Consider the following 17,129-nt stretch of genomic DNA (forward strand, 5'->3'; position numbering starts at 1 on the left):
CTCAAAATGCCTTTCACATGTTTTTTTTTACGAACTCATTGTTTGAGTTCTTATCAAAAGCCTTCTGAAAATCCAAATATGCCAATTCTACTGGTTCCCCATTACCTCTGCTGTAAAAAACAATTTCAAATAATTCTGAAGTTTGTCGAGTATGATTTCTCTGTCAGAAACACATGTTGATACTCTCACATGTTGCTGTTAATTTCTAAATATCGAACATCACGTGGTATGTAGTAGATTCCAAATGTTTTCTTACAGATGTCAAGTTAATTGGTCTGCAGTTGTCCACACTTTCTCTTCTTCCGTTGCAGATGCTCGGATCCATTCCATTTACCTACAATTCTTGGAACATGTTTACTTCCTTCCATTTATCTACAATGGCTTCTGGCCTCTGCACAAAGTGCAGGAAAATAAAACACAGTCATCGACAGCACAGTTAATAATTCTGTTGCCGATGTATTGCAAATATTATGATGTGAAGTACATCTGGTTTATCAGACTTAGAAATGCGCAATCCACCTACAGGTTCACGTACGACCATGTTACTGACGTTAATTGACTTTATGTCTTTCGTGTCACAAGTTCCATATGATCACTTGGAAATTCTGGGTGATTTTCTGGCTCTTCCTCCATGAAGACCGATGCAAAGTAACTGATTGATATCTCAGCCATTTCCCTGTTTCCAACAATATATTCTCCTCTCCCGATTACACAATTTCCTATTTGACCTTGCTTTATTTTGTTTTATTTGAAATACAGATTGTAGATTTATTCAGATTTTGTGCTCTAACATTGTGAAAAAGGCCCTTGGGCAGAGCAGTTCCACACTGCCCCTTCGAAGAGTAACCCACACAGACCCATTTCCATACGATTCTACATTTACGCCAGACTAATGCACCTAATGTACACATCCCAGAACACTATGGAGCAATTTAGCATGGCCAATTCACCTAACCTGCAGATCTTTGGATTGTGGGAGAAAAGCGGAGCACCCAGAGGAAAGCAACGGAGACAGGGGGAGCATTGGAAACTCCACACAGACAACTTTCTGAGTATTCTCACGTTTTCACAATGTCTGAAATTCTTCTAAAGTCACTTCCTATGATTAATGTAATTTTTAATTTGTTATGTTAACCACCACTAAGTCACTTCCCCTTTCTTTGGTAATTATACCTTAAAAAAAGACGTATTTTTCAGACTATGCAATATTTCTATAGATCTCCTGGCCCTGGCCAGATATATCCAAGAACACAGCAATCGGGGAGAGAAGAAATTGCGTGAGCCCTGGCTGATAATTTTGCATCATCGTTAACCACGGGTGAAGTCACCGAAGGCTGGTAGGGAGCGAATGTTGTCCCCTTATTCAAGAAGAGCTGCAACGAAGAACATGGGAACTATAAACCAGTTAGCTTCACAACTGTAATGGGTATGTTACTTAAGAAGACTCTGTGATAAGATACACATACATTTGGAAAGACACGGAGCAGTCAGCACGGCTTTGTGCATGGAAGATCACAATTTACTAATTTTTAGCGTTCCTTGATGAACTGACCAGGAATGTCGACGAGGGTAGGGTGACAAACGTGGTCTACATAGTTTTCAGAAAGGCCTTTAGATGAGATTAGATTCCCGACAGTGTGGGAACCCACATGACTCCTCCGAAGTGCAATCGCCCCGACTAATGCACCGAACATTAAAGGCAATTTAGCATGACCAATTCACGTAACCTGCACATCTTTGGACTGTGGGAGGAAACCGGAACACCCGCAGGAAATCCACGCAGACACGGGAGAATGATCAAACTCCAAACAGTCAGTTGCCTGAGGCGGGAATTGAATCCAGCTCCCTGGCGCTGTGAGGCAGCAATGTTAACCACTCAGCCACCATGTAGCCCCAAGGTTCCACATGATAGGCTGCTCTGAAATGTTCGATCACATGGAATTCAGAGGGAGCTGGAAAACTGAACACACAATTGGTTTGATGTGAGATAGCAGAGTGTAATAGTGGAAGGATGCTTGTCGGACTGAGGCCTGTGGCAAGTGGAGTGCCTCAGGGGTCTGTGCTGGGAACATTGCTGTTATCTCTATCAATGATTTTGTTGAGAATGTACTAAGTATGATTCTGTGATATCCACATCCAACCAACTGAATAAGAAACAATGTTCTGTGGAGGGCAATACTCACTTTAACAGCTCTGTCTGTTCTGCTACTTCTTTCCCTCCCAAACCAACAAATATCCCGTTGCAGAAAGATGCAGACACAGAAATACTTTGAGACATATGTAAACACCCCAATATACTAACACTCACAGCACATGCACTGAGATGGACCAGCACACATGTAGAGGCATACAGAGACATACACTGTCACACACAAACAGACTTAAACAGATAAAATGCAGAGGCTAATGCTCGGAAGAACAAATGTACACATACAACTACACAGATACACAAACACATGAACAAACAGACGCGCACGCAGACAGACAAAAAGAAACACAGACACTTGAGTCTATAAGCCAGAGATAGATAGGTTTTTGATGAATAAGGGTACCAAGGGTTACAGAGAGAAGTCAGGAGAATGATGTTGAGAAACCTCTCCGCCATTATTAAATGACATTCAGACTCGATGGGCCGAATGACCTAATTCTGTTCTTTTTTTCATGCTCGTGTGGTGTTATTCTCTTCCTGGGACAGGAGCAGAGAATGGGTTAGTGGTAATGTTGGACACGTTTAGAGGGCTGTATAGTCTGTGTCTATTCCTAATTATTCTGTCGCTCTGTTTCAAAAAAAGTGACAATTTGATGTTAGATTAACGCAGTTTTAATATAGCGGGTCCTGCAATGAAATAAGGACGCTCCTTTCCCTTTAGTGCTGTGCTATCTGTGGTGACCTTTTTCCTCAGAGAGCAGTAAAGACGTGATTATTGACGATATTCAAGGCTGAGCTCGAGTGATCTTTGCTGGACAGGAGCGTCAACGTTTATTGGGAACAGAATGGAGTCGGATGGTCAGACACACTTGGATCAGACATGAGGATTCTGAATGGTGCAGCCGAATGGTCAACTTCTGCTCCGATCCATGAAGTTAGTCTGCAGATGTAGCAAGTGGTTTGAAATGATGTTGTTTCTGGGAAAGGGTATCGGGTTTAGTCGTAGCAATTTTTCTGCACCTGGACAGCGAGACTGTAGATGCTGGAGGTCAGAGTCGAACCGTGTTGCACTGGAAACGCACAGCAGGTCAGGCAGCATCAGAGGAGCAGCAAAGTCAATGTTTCGGACAACAGCCCTTCATCAGGAATGTGCCCGAAACATACCTCTCCTACTCCCTGAACACACATTCCTGGGATGTGAAGAATTATCAGTTTAAGTATTGGATGCGAAATCTTTTTTGAACATTACACGATTTTGAGAAAAATCAGCTGGATACATATTTTCGCTTGTTAGGGTGTTTAAAACTACGAAATACATCTTAAGAATAAAATGTATTGATTATTATGAATACATGGGGTGTACTCTACCTTTTAAAGAGTGTGAAAGTTGGCAAGGACTTAACAAGCACAGAGTGTGCAGAAAAGTTTTTAAAAAGTAACATTTGGCTGAAAAAAATAACTGAGCTGAGTATTATTGAATTTGAATTTGAATGATATAAAACCAATGAGACAATTTGATGTTTTGTGGTATAAAATCGGGCATTTGGAACAGTTAGTCAGAGCAGCAAAGAGCACTAACAAATGCAGACTGCCTGCAGAATCGCTCTCTGAAAGATACCTGTTTCTATGAAATCTGTGCAGCAGAAGACCAAAGAAAAGACCCAGGAAAACATACAGAGGAAGATTCACAGGAAAATCGACATTCTCTTATTTTCTTCGAGTTAAAGAGTAAACTGTTATTGTTTTCTATAAAACGTGGGATTTGGTCGTTCTTTGTCTCACACACGTTTACAGACTATGAGGCGAGGCGATTTTTTTTCTGTGTGTCTGGTTTAAATTAGCAGAAGGGCTTCAAAATTTGCGAGATTTGTAGCTCGGGTGCTCGTTGTTGTGGTTCTGTTCGCCGAGCTGGGAATTTGTGTTGCAGACGTTTCGTCCCCTGTCTAGGTGACATCCTCAGTGCTTGGGAGCCTCCTGTGAAGCGCTTCTGTGCTGTTTCCTCCGGCATTTATAGTGGCCTGTCTCTGCCGCTTCCGGTTGTCAGTTCCAGCTGTCCCTGCAGTGGCTGGTGCATTGGGTCCAGGTCAATGTGCTTATTGATTGAATCTGTGGATGAGTGCCATGCCTCTAGGAATTCCCTGGCTGTTCTCTGTTTGGCTTGTCGTATATTAGTAGTGTTGTCTCAGTTGATCTCATGTTGCTTGTCATCTGCGTGTGTGGCTACTAAGGATAGCTGGTCGTGTCGTTTCGTGGCTAGTTGGTGTTCATGGATGCTGTTTTCCAGCTTGTCCTATGTCGTGTTTTGTGCAGTCCTTGCATGGGAATTGCAAAATCACTATAAATGCCGGAGGAAACATCACAGAAGCGCTTCACAGGAAGCTCCCAAGCACTGAGGATGTCACCTAGACAGGGGACGAAACGTCTGCAATACAAATTCCCTGCTCGGCGAACAGAACCACAACGAAGGGCTTCACACTCTGTCGTAAAATTGATTTTAACGCAGATGTAATGAAAACATCAACCGATTTCTTAAAATAATGCAGACACATGTAAACATGTCATCAAAGTATACAGCTGGGAGTTTGATTTTTTTGTTGTTGTTGCAAAGGAAAGGCACAATGTACAACAGCCGTAATGATGCATTTGCATATCGCACCTTATCATCCATTCCAGAGAATGTTTAAGGAAATCACACATGGTCCTTTTTGGTGTTCAGTTGGCATTATTGCATACTTTTGCACAGGGTGGGAGAAAAATGTTACCTGCCTCAGAAGCAGCAGCCTTTTCTCTCTCTCTCTCATTGTGTTCCGCCTGACAAGAGAAAAAAAAATCCTGCATTATCTTAACCAATCGTCGAGGTTTCCTGAAGAAAGTTTCTTTGGTATTTTTCCACTATCTGATGCAAAGCGAATTGAACCAAATCCAACTGTTCCGGGAAGATATCCCATTACCAGCAGCTTGTGTGAGCGGAAGATCTTCAGAGCACAGAATAACATTTGGGACATTCTGTTATCTTTCCATTTGTTACGAGTTCAGCCATTATGAAACTCTGGAAAGTTTTCATTTTTTTCTGTTTTGTCTTAAAATGTGTGTGTTCGTGTGTGCATGCAGCTGCACGTTTGTGTGTTTGTGACATTTTTCGAGAAGATGAGCCAGGCTGACACTAATATTATTGGCCTTATCACTAAACTTTGAAATTTGTTGTAACCAGTGGAGAAGTGTGACTGCAAAAGGAATCAGTAACCCTGGAACATTGGTTGGAACACGAATGAGAAATTCTGAAAGAGCTGTACAAGTGGGAAGTTTGTGATGTCTAGGTGTTTGCATTGATCAGAGAACTGATGAAGGAAAATGGTGCATCCAGAAAGTGCTTTTAAGACCACAACCAGATCAGCCACGAACTTAGTGCCTGGTACAGCAGTGGCAAAGTGGTTAATGAACCACTCCTGCTCCTCACTCAAATATTCCAATGTTCTATTCAGCCGCGCACAGGAGCAGATGGAGGCCACTTGCTCCAAATACCTGGTCCACAGTAACATAGGATATAATTCAGTCCCTCCAGACTGACACACACAGTATGGTGGGGTGGAAAATGTTATTTGGAAATCGACTCTGGGTTCGAAAGATGCCTCTGGTCTCTTTACAGAGAGCCTCCTCTCTGCAACTTGTGTTTCATTTGTTGGTCATGTAATGGACCCAGATTCACTGTGAATACAGCCCACAGACATCGCTCAGAGATGATACTCAAAATACTTTGCTCTCTCTGACTGCAACATTCAGGAAAATTACAACCATTAACTTTCCAGTTACAGGATATGAGCTCATAAGGAACAGGATGAGGTAATTCGGCCAGTCAATCTTGTTGTGCCATTGTGTATCATCTGATCCACCGTCCGCATCAACTCCATTCAATTCCCAATTCTTCACACCCTTCAACTCAATGATAGTAAGCAAAAACCAATCTACCTACTCTGTAAATACTTTCAATGATCTAGCTCCCTGGACTCCCTAGTTCAGATAGTTCCTGACATTCACTACCCTCTGTGAGAAGAAAACACTCCCCACACAGACACAATAACCTATTGATGAGTTCAAAAAAGGTGAACACAGGAGACCAGCTAAGAGTGACAGACCCTGACATCAAGGCAGGAGTTGGCTCAGGATGATATCAAGGAACGCTGACTAAATTAAATTTAGTGGGTATCAGCCACAATATCTCCTCTGGGTGGGGTTATCCATAGCACAACGGAAGATATGTTTGGTTTGTGGACATCAATCCTTTCAGTCCCAGGACATCACTTCGGGAGATCCTTAGGGGAGCTTCCTTAACACAAACAGTTCCAGCTGCTTCATCATTCCTTTCCTCCACCAAAACATCAGAAGTTGTGATGGTCACTGAAGATCAGGCAATTTTCAGAACATGTTGTCCACTGTCAGCTTCTTAACCAGTTTGTGTCCATATGCAGCACGACCCAGACAATATTCAGGCTTGTGCTGTTAAAGTGTCGGTAACATTCATGTAACAGCACGGCCAGACACTGCACATTTCCGCAGTTAAAAGAGGAGCTCATTCAGCACCTTAAGGTGGTTGCACATGGGTATGTGTGAGTCATTCAGTCCATCAAAACGATTGAACAATAAGAGAGACAAACCATTTTACCCTTCTGCCTGTTCCACAGGAAATGAAGCAGTCTGGTCAGTGCATCAAACTGCTAAACAGGAACGTGCAAAGTCCAATCAGACCATTAAACGTGTTCCATGCGACCAGGACGAGAACATTCATCTCCTCCAGGACGTATTCAGGAATAGGAGGGTGTAATTGATGATCCAACGTGAGAAAGCAATGGAGCAGAGACTGCACTCAGAGATGGATCCATGATGTTCCTCATGGCTCCATTGCATGTGGAACGTGTGCTATTTTAACATGGTATCCTGGTAGTGAAAGGAGAAGCCAAATATTTTGTGCGATGTCTCAAGGAGGCATCTTCCACCTCCAAGAAGACAGACCCATGTTCTCCATCAAGGACAGAAGCTGTTGAGAATAGTTAACTGTTTTAGAGTGAAGGTATTGTGGCTGCTATCGGGATTGTGGACAACATGCCGTTCAGTGCAGAATCACACATACCAAATGCACTGTATTAATGTGGGGACACTACATGCAAAGCCTGAACCTGTCTCTGTCAATCGACATGGAGAGTGGGGCTGAAGTTGGGGAAACGTTCTCAGAGGCATTTAAAATGTTGAGAATTATAATACGAGTAAAAAAAAGCTATGGAATTTATCACATTCATAGTGTCTGTTTAGAACATAATGAGTAATTGTCCATTCCCCTCAAGTTGAAATGCAATCACCTCTTATTCTCTCACTGCGCTACAGATTAATCTTCACTCACTCCTCATGGTACCATGATCCCAGTGATTAGTCTGTTGACACTCTTTCACACTCTCTCTGTGACGAGGAGATCATTCCTTATAAAGGAGAGAAAATCTGTCCACAATACCCTAAATACTGCCTCAACAACACTCTCAGAGATGATCACAATAATTCCCTTCCCTCACTTTGCCGTCTCTGTTTCTTTCCTGCGGTGTGAAAAAGCCATTCCTTCTCTATGCCCTGAGACTGACGTGAAATTTACAAGTTCCTTACGTCTGTACATCAACATCAATAAAGCCAACACCAGAGATGGAGATGAACATCACTCTTGTGAAGAACTTCAAAGATATAGAATACACCTAAAACAAGGAATGGTCACCTACCCCAATGGGAATGAGCTGTCAGAATATGGTAAACAGGCAGAGGAAGGAGCTATCTTTCCTTTGTTCCCTCACGGGATGTGTGCAGCCCTGGTCAGACCAGCATGTTATTCCGATCTGAAACTGGGTGGCTGCTTCAGCTGTTCCACAGGACAGTAAAGAGTAAACTGCATTGCTGTGGGATTGCAGTCACACAGAGACTTGACCAACCAAGGATGACCCATTGCCTTCACAAAAGGACATGAGGCAAGCAGATGGGCTTTTTCTCACAAATGATAATGGTTTCACTTTAATTATATCAACTTCCTTCATGAGATAGCAATGGATTATTATTCAATGGCAGTGGGTTAAGAGTCTATGACTTGAGCACTATACACTGTCTCACATCTGACAGATTCTGTGCAGAGAACAAGTTAAACATCTCAAGTGCAATTATTTTGTAATTGGCACGTGGTTTGAAGAGACTTGATGAAACAGCTGTATTGGATTTAACAAAAGCACAAACGATTCTTCATTCAGGAATTGCACTGAGGCTGAGGAGGCGACTGGGATATCATAATGGTGGTATTGGACAGGATTGGTGGGTGGGAAGGATATGGAAATGCAAATTTGTGCAGGACAGAAAGGGTTATGGAGTTTGAGAACAGTCCGGTTCCTTCTCGCATATCAGTGAGTAATTTGTAAATAGTAATTTGCTTTATATATTTTATAAGGAAAGGAATTTTTGATTGGAACCGAAGACATTGATTTCCATTTTCTAAAATTTACATATCATGAGCAGAAATTCAGTTCAACCCAGTTTAACAGTCAAAGAGAATGACTTGCTAAGATGGGATAGTAACCACCTTGAATAATCCAAAGGATTTCCTGGATCCGCCATGCTAATGATATCCAAGGCTGAGAAAGAAAGTAAAGACCCAAGGAAAAACTCCTGTTCATTGTGGGAACATTCCAGTCTAGTGTTCACAGATTCTGATCCATTGTTGGAACATTCGAGTGTAATGTTCTCAGATTCTGATCCATTGTTGGGACATTCCAGTCTAATGTTCACAGATTCTGATCCATTGTTTGAACATTCGAGTGTAATGTTCTCAGATTCTGATCTCTCCTCCCTTCCTTTTGGAGCTGCTGATCCCTGTTAGTGCTGTCGGTGATACTCCCTCTCACACTATGGGATAATACATTGACAGAGCTCATTTATCGTTTAACGATGGAAACCCTCCACTGGGATAATTAGAAACCACAGAGATTGACAATAATCACAGTCGGTGAACAAATAGCTCCAGTTAAAGCCATTTCAATTCAATTTTAATTTTATTAAAATTCAAAATAATGTTTAAAATTTACGCATTCAGCATGGGATATGTGGGAGTGACTGAGGGAAGGGATGTTGGAGATGGCAGACTGTAATCATTCAATCTGCCTTGGATATGACAGTAATGACAGAGGATTGTTGGAACATAAACCAGTTATAAATTTATAAATGGAAACTTATAGCCTGAAATTAGTGATCAGTGATTATATTGATGAGTGAACTTTAATAGTCCATAATCTGATGGGAAAATGTGCTTAAGAAAACATGGATTATAACAGGTAAACTGCATGGATATGTTAACAGAGAATTGTACGTGACAAATACAATTCAGATTGTTATTCGAGGATCAGAAGGGGCAAGTGAGGGTCATGCTGTTGATGTTATTGATGTCAATGAACTCTGATGAAGTATCATTTATTGGACTTCAATTACTGTGTGATTATGACATTGGTGAGGAGACAGAAATCAGAGAGAATTGGAGGAAATGGCTGCTGCGACTGAGGGAGAGATAATGATATTGCCAGTCATCAGTATTAGAACGTGCCACTTTATAAATCATAAGGTTAGATTCAGGACGCATCTCTAGTGAGGGATGAGGACAGCCAACATTAACCTTCAGACCAGAAAACATAGGAGCAGAAATTTGGCCTTTCAGCCCATTGAGTCTCCACCATTTGATCACAGCTGTTAAGCTTCTCAACATCATTCTCCCGCTTTCTCCCCATAACCCTTGATCCCCTTGACAATCAAGAACCTATCTCAGTCTTAAATATACTTAATGACCTGGTCTCTACAGCTTCCATAGATCCCGACTCTCTGGCTGAAGAAGTTTCTCCTTATCTCTGTTCTAAAAGGTCTTCCCTTTATGCTGAGCTCTCGAGTCCTCGTCCCTCCTATCAATAGAAACATCTTTCGAGCATCCTCTTTGTCCACGTCATTCAGTATTTGGTAAATTTCAATTCGATGCCCCAAATCATTCTAAACTCCATCAAATATTGACCCAGAGTCCTCAAATGTTCCACATATGTTAAGCTTTTCATTCCTGGAACCGTTCCTCTGAATCTTCTCTGAGCATCCTCCAGTGCCAGTGCATCGTTCCTGAGATACGGGGCCCAAAACTGCACAAAATACTCCAAATGTAGTCTGACCAGAGCCTGAAACAGCCTCAGAAGCATATCCCTGTTTTTATATTCAAACCCTTTTGAAATGAATAGCATCATTGTATTTGCCTTCCTTACTACTGACAACCTGCAAGTCTACCTTGAGAGACTTCTGGACGAGAACTCCAAAGTCTCTTTGCACTTCAGACTTCTGATCTTAATCTTAATATTGAAAATAGTCCATGCCTCTTGTCTTTCTGCCAAAGAGCACGACCACACACTTTTGCACACTGTACTCTATCGACCAGTTCTTGACCCAATCTCCCAAACTGCCCATATCTTTCTGCAGGTGAGGGTGAGGACTGCAGATGCAAGAGATCACAGTCCAAAAGAGTGGTTCTAGAAAAGAACAGCCGGTCAGGCAACATCCGAGGAGCAGGAGGTGAAATATTTCAGACATAAGCTCTTTGTCAGGATTGAGGAGGGTGGGCGGCAGGGGGCTGAAAGATAATTACGAGACGGTGAGTCTGGGGGGATGGAAGCGTGGAAGGTGATAGTTCGACCAAGGTGGATTGTGATCGTGAATGTCAGAGAAGATGGGCAGATTGGACAGTTCAAAGGGGCAGTGCGAAGTTGGAGTGTTAGACCTGAGATAAGGTGGGGGAAGGTGAGATGAGGAAACTGGTGAAATTGACATTGACAACATGTGGTTGCACGGTCCCAGGGTGAAAGATGAGATGTCGTTCCTCCAGGTGTTGGGTGACTTGGGTTTGGCAGTGGAGCAGCCCCAGAACTGGCATGTCCTTGACGGATTGGGAGGGAGAGTTGAAGTATTCGGCCATAGGGTGGTGGGGTCGTTGTGTGTGTGTGTGAGTGTGTATGTGTGTGTCCCAGAGATGTTCCCTGAAACGTTCCAAAAGTTGACATCCTGTCTCCTCAATGTACTGGAGACAGGGAACAATGGACACAGTACAATGTCTACGGGGTGTAGAAGGATCCTTTGGGCCTTGGATGGAGGTGAGGGGGGAGGTGTATGCGCGTTTTGCACAACTTGGGATGGGAAGTGGAGGTGCCAGGAGTGGATGATGGCTTGGTGGAGTTGGGGGCGTGGCCCAAATGAGGGTGTGGTGGAGGGAATGGTCTCTGCAGAATGCTGATAGGGGTGGGGAGGGAAATATATCTCTGGTGGTGGGGTCTGACTGGAGGTGACAGAAATAGTGGAGGATGATGACTTGTATCTGGAGGTTGGTGGGATGGAATTTGAAGACCATGGCGGCCTATCCTTGTTGTGGTAGGAAGGGTGTGCTTCAAGTACAGAGGCTTGGGAGGTTGAGGAGGATCGGTGGAGCTCCTTTCTGCAAGCTCTCCATCTTTTCGATGCTTCCTGACCCTCTTCATATCTTTGTTTTGTCTGTACATCAGGCTGAGGGTGGCACGGTGGCTTAGTGGTTAGTACAGTGCCTGCGACCCAGGTTCTATTCCCACTTCGGGTGACTGCCAGTTCGGAATTTGCACCTTCTCTCCATATCAGCATGGGTTCCCTGTGGGTGTTCTGGTTTCCTGCTGCAGCCCAAACATGTGCAGATTAGGTGAAATGGGTATGTTTAATTGCCCAGATATTACGTTATTAGTCAGCAGAAAATGGGTCTGCTTGGATTACTCTTTGGAGGGTTGATGTAGGACTTATTTTGCCAAAAGGCCTGTTTCCACACTCTAGTGATTCTAATACTAAAAATTAGCCAAAGTGCCCTCTGTTCCTTCATCTAGATCGTTAGCTGTATAATGTGAAATTTGGTGCTCGCAACACTGAGCCTTGTAGAACAATGCTTGTCACTGACTGCCATCATGAGATGGCACATTTTACCCTTACTCTCTGCTGGCTTTTATCGATGCTAGCACATTGCCTCTGACACCATGGGTCCCCTTTCTCAATAACCTCAAGTGTAGCAATTTGTCAAAGGACGTCTTGAGGTGCACGTAGATAATATCCATTGGCTCTCCTAATCTGCTCAGTACTTCCTGAAAACATTCTAGTATGTTTATCGGGCATGACCGCCCCTTGATGAAACCAGGCTAACTCTGCCCTATTTTACCATCTACACCCAAGTATTCAGAAATAACATCCTTCATGATGGATTACAGAATCTTACCCACAGCTGAGGTTAGGTTAATCAGTCTGTAATTTTCTGTCTTCTGCCTTACTCCCTTGTTAAACGGGGTGTCACGTTAGGGATTTTCCAGTCCACTTTGCCCTTTCCTGATTCTAGTCATTCCTGAAAGATCACAACTAATGCTTGCACTACACCTTCAGCTATCTCCCTTACAAGGCTTGGGTGTAGTCCATCTGGTTCAGATGATTTATCTGCATTCTGGTTATTCAGTTTTCTATCCCGTTCTCTTTGGTGATGACCACCATACTCTGTTCTTCCCCTCACTCTGTTGATTTGTTTGGGAAAGTAATCGTGTCTTTCACTGTGAAGACTGACGCAAAGTTCTTCAGCCAGTCCTTTGTTCCCCACCACGACCTCTCTGGCATCATTTCCAATATCTACTTTTGCCTCTCTTTTGCACTTTATATATCTAAGTGGCTAGCTTCCCTCCTTAGTAAATTTTCTCCCTCCTGGAACATTTTTGTTGCCCTCTGTTGGTCTTCATAAGCTTCCAAATACTTTGGTTTCACACTATCCCTGACTTCCCTCGTCAGCCATGGTTGCCTCATCCTCCCTGTACCATACCACTTTGTCCTTGCAATGTATCTCTGCTGTGTCTCCTAAATTACTCTTAGAGCCTCCTGCCATTGCTGTTCTACTGTCTTTTCTGCAAGGCTACTCTCCCAGTCAATTCTACCCAAGTTCTCCCTTCTGCCTCTGCAGTTGCCTTTATTCAGCTGAAGTACTGTTGCCTCTGATTCTATATTCTGCCTCTCAAATTGCAGTATAAATTCAACCATGTTATGATCGCTGCTTCCGACGGCTTGCTTCAATTTAAGATCCCTTATCTAGTCTGCCTCTTCGCACAACACTAAATCCATTATTGCCTGTTCCCTCGTGGATTGCACCACAAGCTACTAAAAAGAAATCTTGTAGACATTTCATGAATTTCTTTTCTTACAATCCACTACCAATCTGATTTTCCCATTCCCCCTGAATATTGACATCGCCCATGATCACTGTAACCTTGCTTTTCCTACACATCTTTTCTATCTCCTGATATATCTGATGGCCCACCGCCTCACTACTGTTTGGAGGCCTGTATAAGACACCAACTGTCGTTGCTTCCTCAATTTTACATATGCAGATGCTACACCATCTGACCCTATGTCATTTCTTGCTATTGATTTATTTTCATTTCTTACTGATAAGGCAACCCCACCTCGTCAGCCCACCAGCGTATCTTTTGGATAGGGTGCATATCCTTGAATATTTAGCTCCCAATCCTGATCCCCTTGCAGCCATGTCTCCGTGATGCCCATCACGTCAAGCCTGCCAATTTCGATCTGGATCACGAATTCATTTACCCTATTCCTCATACTGCCTGCATTCAGATATAACACTGTCAATCCTGTATTAACCATCCCTCCTCTCATTGTCATTCGTATTCCAGTGTGCCAGAACTTTGTTTGTTAATCATTTCTAGATATTCTATCCTATTTATGTCTATGATGGAGATTTTAATAATCTATCCTGAATTCTGCACTTTCACCTCCTCTTTTAATTCAGGTTTCTAATTACCCCTATAACTGATTCCCGTTCCCCCACTCCTATTCCATTTACATCTCTGTCTATCGCCCTAGTTCAGCGATTCATTCGGACTCTGGTCCCAACATGGATCTGATACAGGCTGTCCCATCAGAACAGGTCCTTTCTTCCCCAGAAATGATATGCGTTTATTCAACATAAAATACAGCGACAAAATGATTTTCTCGACAAACCAAAATATGAAATGTACAAAGAGATAAGATTGTTAAAATACCCTCATGATACCGAGCTATATGAAGTGAAATGTGGATTACTAAACCATGGAAGTGGGGTGCAAACCTTTTCAGTCATTACTTGACCCACAGCTGAGATGCTGATTTCCCCTCTGACAGTGATTCCCCTCACTGAGGTTCTCTGGCTCAGTCACTCACACAGTGTCTCAGGGGATTATAGGTCCTGCTATTATTGGCACAGTCTATTTAAATTAATCCACCTTCTCTCTGGAGCCAGTCAATTGATCTATTGGATTCTGTTTAGCTGTCAGTCACTCAACTCTGTGATATTATAGGAGATAAATGATCTGGGATCACAACCAGTATCCCCATGGTGCTCACAGGGGATGGCTCCCAAACAAAGAGCTTTTGGTACAGGAGAAATGTTTAAATAGAACTTCCATCTTCTGTCTATTTCTCCTCATGCTGTCTCCTGATCTATCTAATTTCATCCCCATTTCACACCCCTTCATTTCTCACTCACTCTGTTACTCCGTTTTCTCTCCTCTCTGTTTATCTCCCTTCACATTCTTTCTTTCTATTTCATTCTCTCTCTCTCTCTCTCTGTCTGTCTCCAATAACTCTCTCTGCTTTCTGATTGCGTAGTTGGAGAGCTCGTGGATGTACGAAGCATTGAATGGCTTCCGTCTGTGCTCTATTAATTCTGTGGTTCTCTGATCCACAATAAAAATGTTAGGTGCTTGTAGAGACAAACTGATTCAGCTTGTGACACAGGTCACAATCATCCATCATCTCTTTCTGTTCTCTGGTATACAGCTACTTCGAAATATCTGTTCAAATAAAATAGTTTCCCAACTCTACATATTCTATGATTCTAATTTTAACAGTGAACAAATCACTAACAAACTGAACATTCTCTCTGTAACTAATTACGTTTTCCGGAAAAAAAACACAAGATTTTCCTGATATGCGGTTTCACTAACGCGGATTCCACTCATAAATCCATTATTACTAAGAGTAAAATTAAAACTTAGTTTCTCAAAGTTCATCCAGAATAGAATCTCTTGAAATTTCTGTATCTTATTCCCTCGTCTTTCTCTGTCTGAAATGCCTTCTTAGTTGTTTTCTGGTTTCAAGAATATTTGCTCAGCGTGTTGTGTACCTTTATTGATGGATAGGGCTTTTTAGGCAGAGCATAGAGATTTTTTGTGAGACCCCAATATTTCTTTCACAGATGACACTTCCCTGTCATCGTTTTTTCAGCTAGCAGTGGACTCTCCCCCTCTGTCCAATTGCCTCTCTGCCATATATCTCTCCTTGACACAAGAAATTCTAAGTATATGATTGGTTTCATATTGTTAACGCTAAAATGGATCCTTAATCTCCAAGCGTCGTTGTAAGTTAATTGGCAGCATTTGAACTGTTGCCTGTATAAAAATGCAGCTTGGACCTGTTAACTGAACGGGTTTCATCCATTCTGTCAATTGGGAACCTGCAAACTGCTTACCCACAGACATTTGTTCTTCTGTTTAATCACCGAAAAGCACCTTACCTTTTCAAAGGTCATCATGGTATTGCCCAAAATTTGGCAAGTTCGCCGTTTTTACTCACCAATAGATTGATATGCACACTGATACCTCCACCTCTATAATAATAGTCCGATCAAAAAATCCTGATGAAGATTTTTTAAAAACTCTTATTTCAAAACCAGGCAGCTGTCGATTCTCTCCATATTCCTGTCTTCGTTTCTTATTCTTGGGGATTCTGCTTCCCAGGTCTTTGGTTGATAAAGGTCCCTGTCAGAGAGCAGATCTTTCTGCTGTCAGGTTGGACTTGTTAGCGGCTTGCTGCTCTTTGCCGCTCTGACCGACTGTTCAAAATGATTGATATTTATACCCCAAAAGATTGGATTGTTTCATTGGTTTTAATATCGTAAAAACACTAAATACAAACTTGATTAGCATTTGGCATCTTCGCACATTATTTAAACTGCTTGGCTGAAATTGAATTTGAATTTATCTCATAGCAACCCAGATCCTGTTTGACCAAATATTACATTTTTAATTTTTCCAGTACTCTGGCCAGCCTTTCAACTCTCTTGAAGGTATAGTACACTTAAAAATTCATAACACTGTCCACCCTATCTAACCCTCTGATTATCTAATGTAGATCAACTCAGACAGCTCTCATCCTTCTTCTCTCGAATGAAAACAGCGACAACTACCTCAGACCTTCCTTATAAGACGTTCGGTCAACATCAGGCAACATCCTTGTAAATCTCTTTTGAACCCTTTCCAAACGTTCCACGTACTTCCTGTAATGTAGCAAGCAGAAATATACAGTACTCCAAGTGTGGCCACATCGGAGTTTTGTGCACCTGCAGTATGATCATGTGGCTCCAAAATTCTATCCCTCTTCCAATAAAAGCTAACATACTCTACGCCTTCTTAACAAGCCTATTAAACAGATTGGCAACATTGATTGATCTACGTACCTTGACACCAAGATCTCTCTACTCGTGGACACTGCCAAGAATATTACCATTGGACCAGTACTCTTTATTCATTTTGCTACTTCCAAAATGAATCACCTCACACTCTTGCACATTAAACTGAAGTTGCCACCTCTCAGCCCAGCTCTGTAGCTTATCTATGTCCCTCTGTAACCTGCAACATCCTTCACCGCTATCCACACTTCACCAACCTTAGTATCATCATTAAATTTACTAACACATCATTTTATGCCCTCATCTAGGTAATTTATTAAAATGACAAACAGCAGTAATCCCAACAAGGTCCTCTGTAGGAACTACAGTTTTTAGTGTAGTCTGTGAAGACAGAAAACATTGCTTTTGTGCCTTTGCCATTTTGAGTTTTTCATC

The sequence above is a fragment of the Chiloscyllium punctatum genome, chromosome 4, assembly GCF_047496795.1.
Source record: "Chiloscyllium punctatum isolate Juve2018m chromosome 4, sChiPun1.3, whole genome shotgun sequence".
Classification (NCBI taxonomy): Eukaryota; Metazoa; Chordata; class Chondrichthyes; order Orectolobiformes; family Hemiscylliidae; genus Chiloscyllium; species Chiloscyllium punctatum.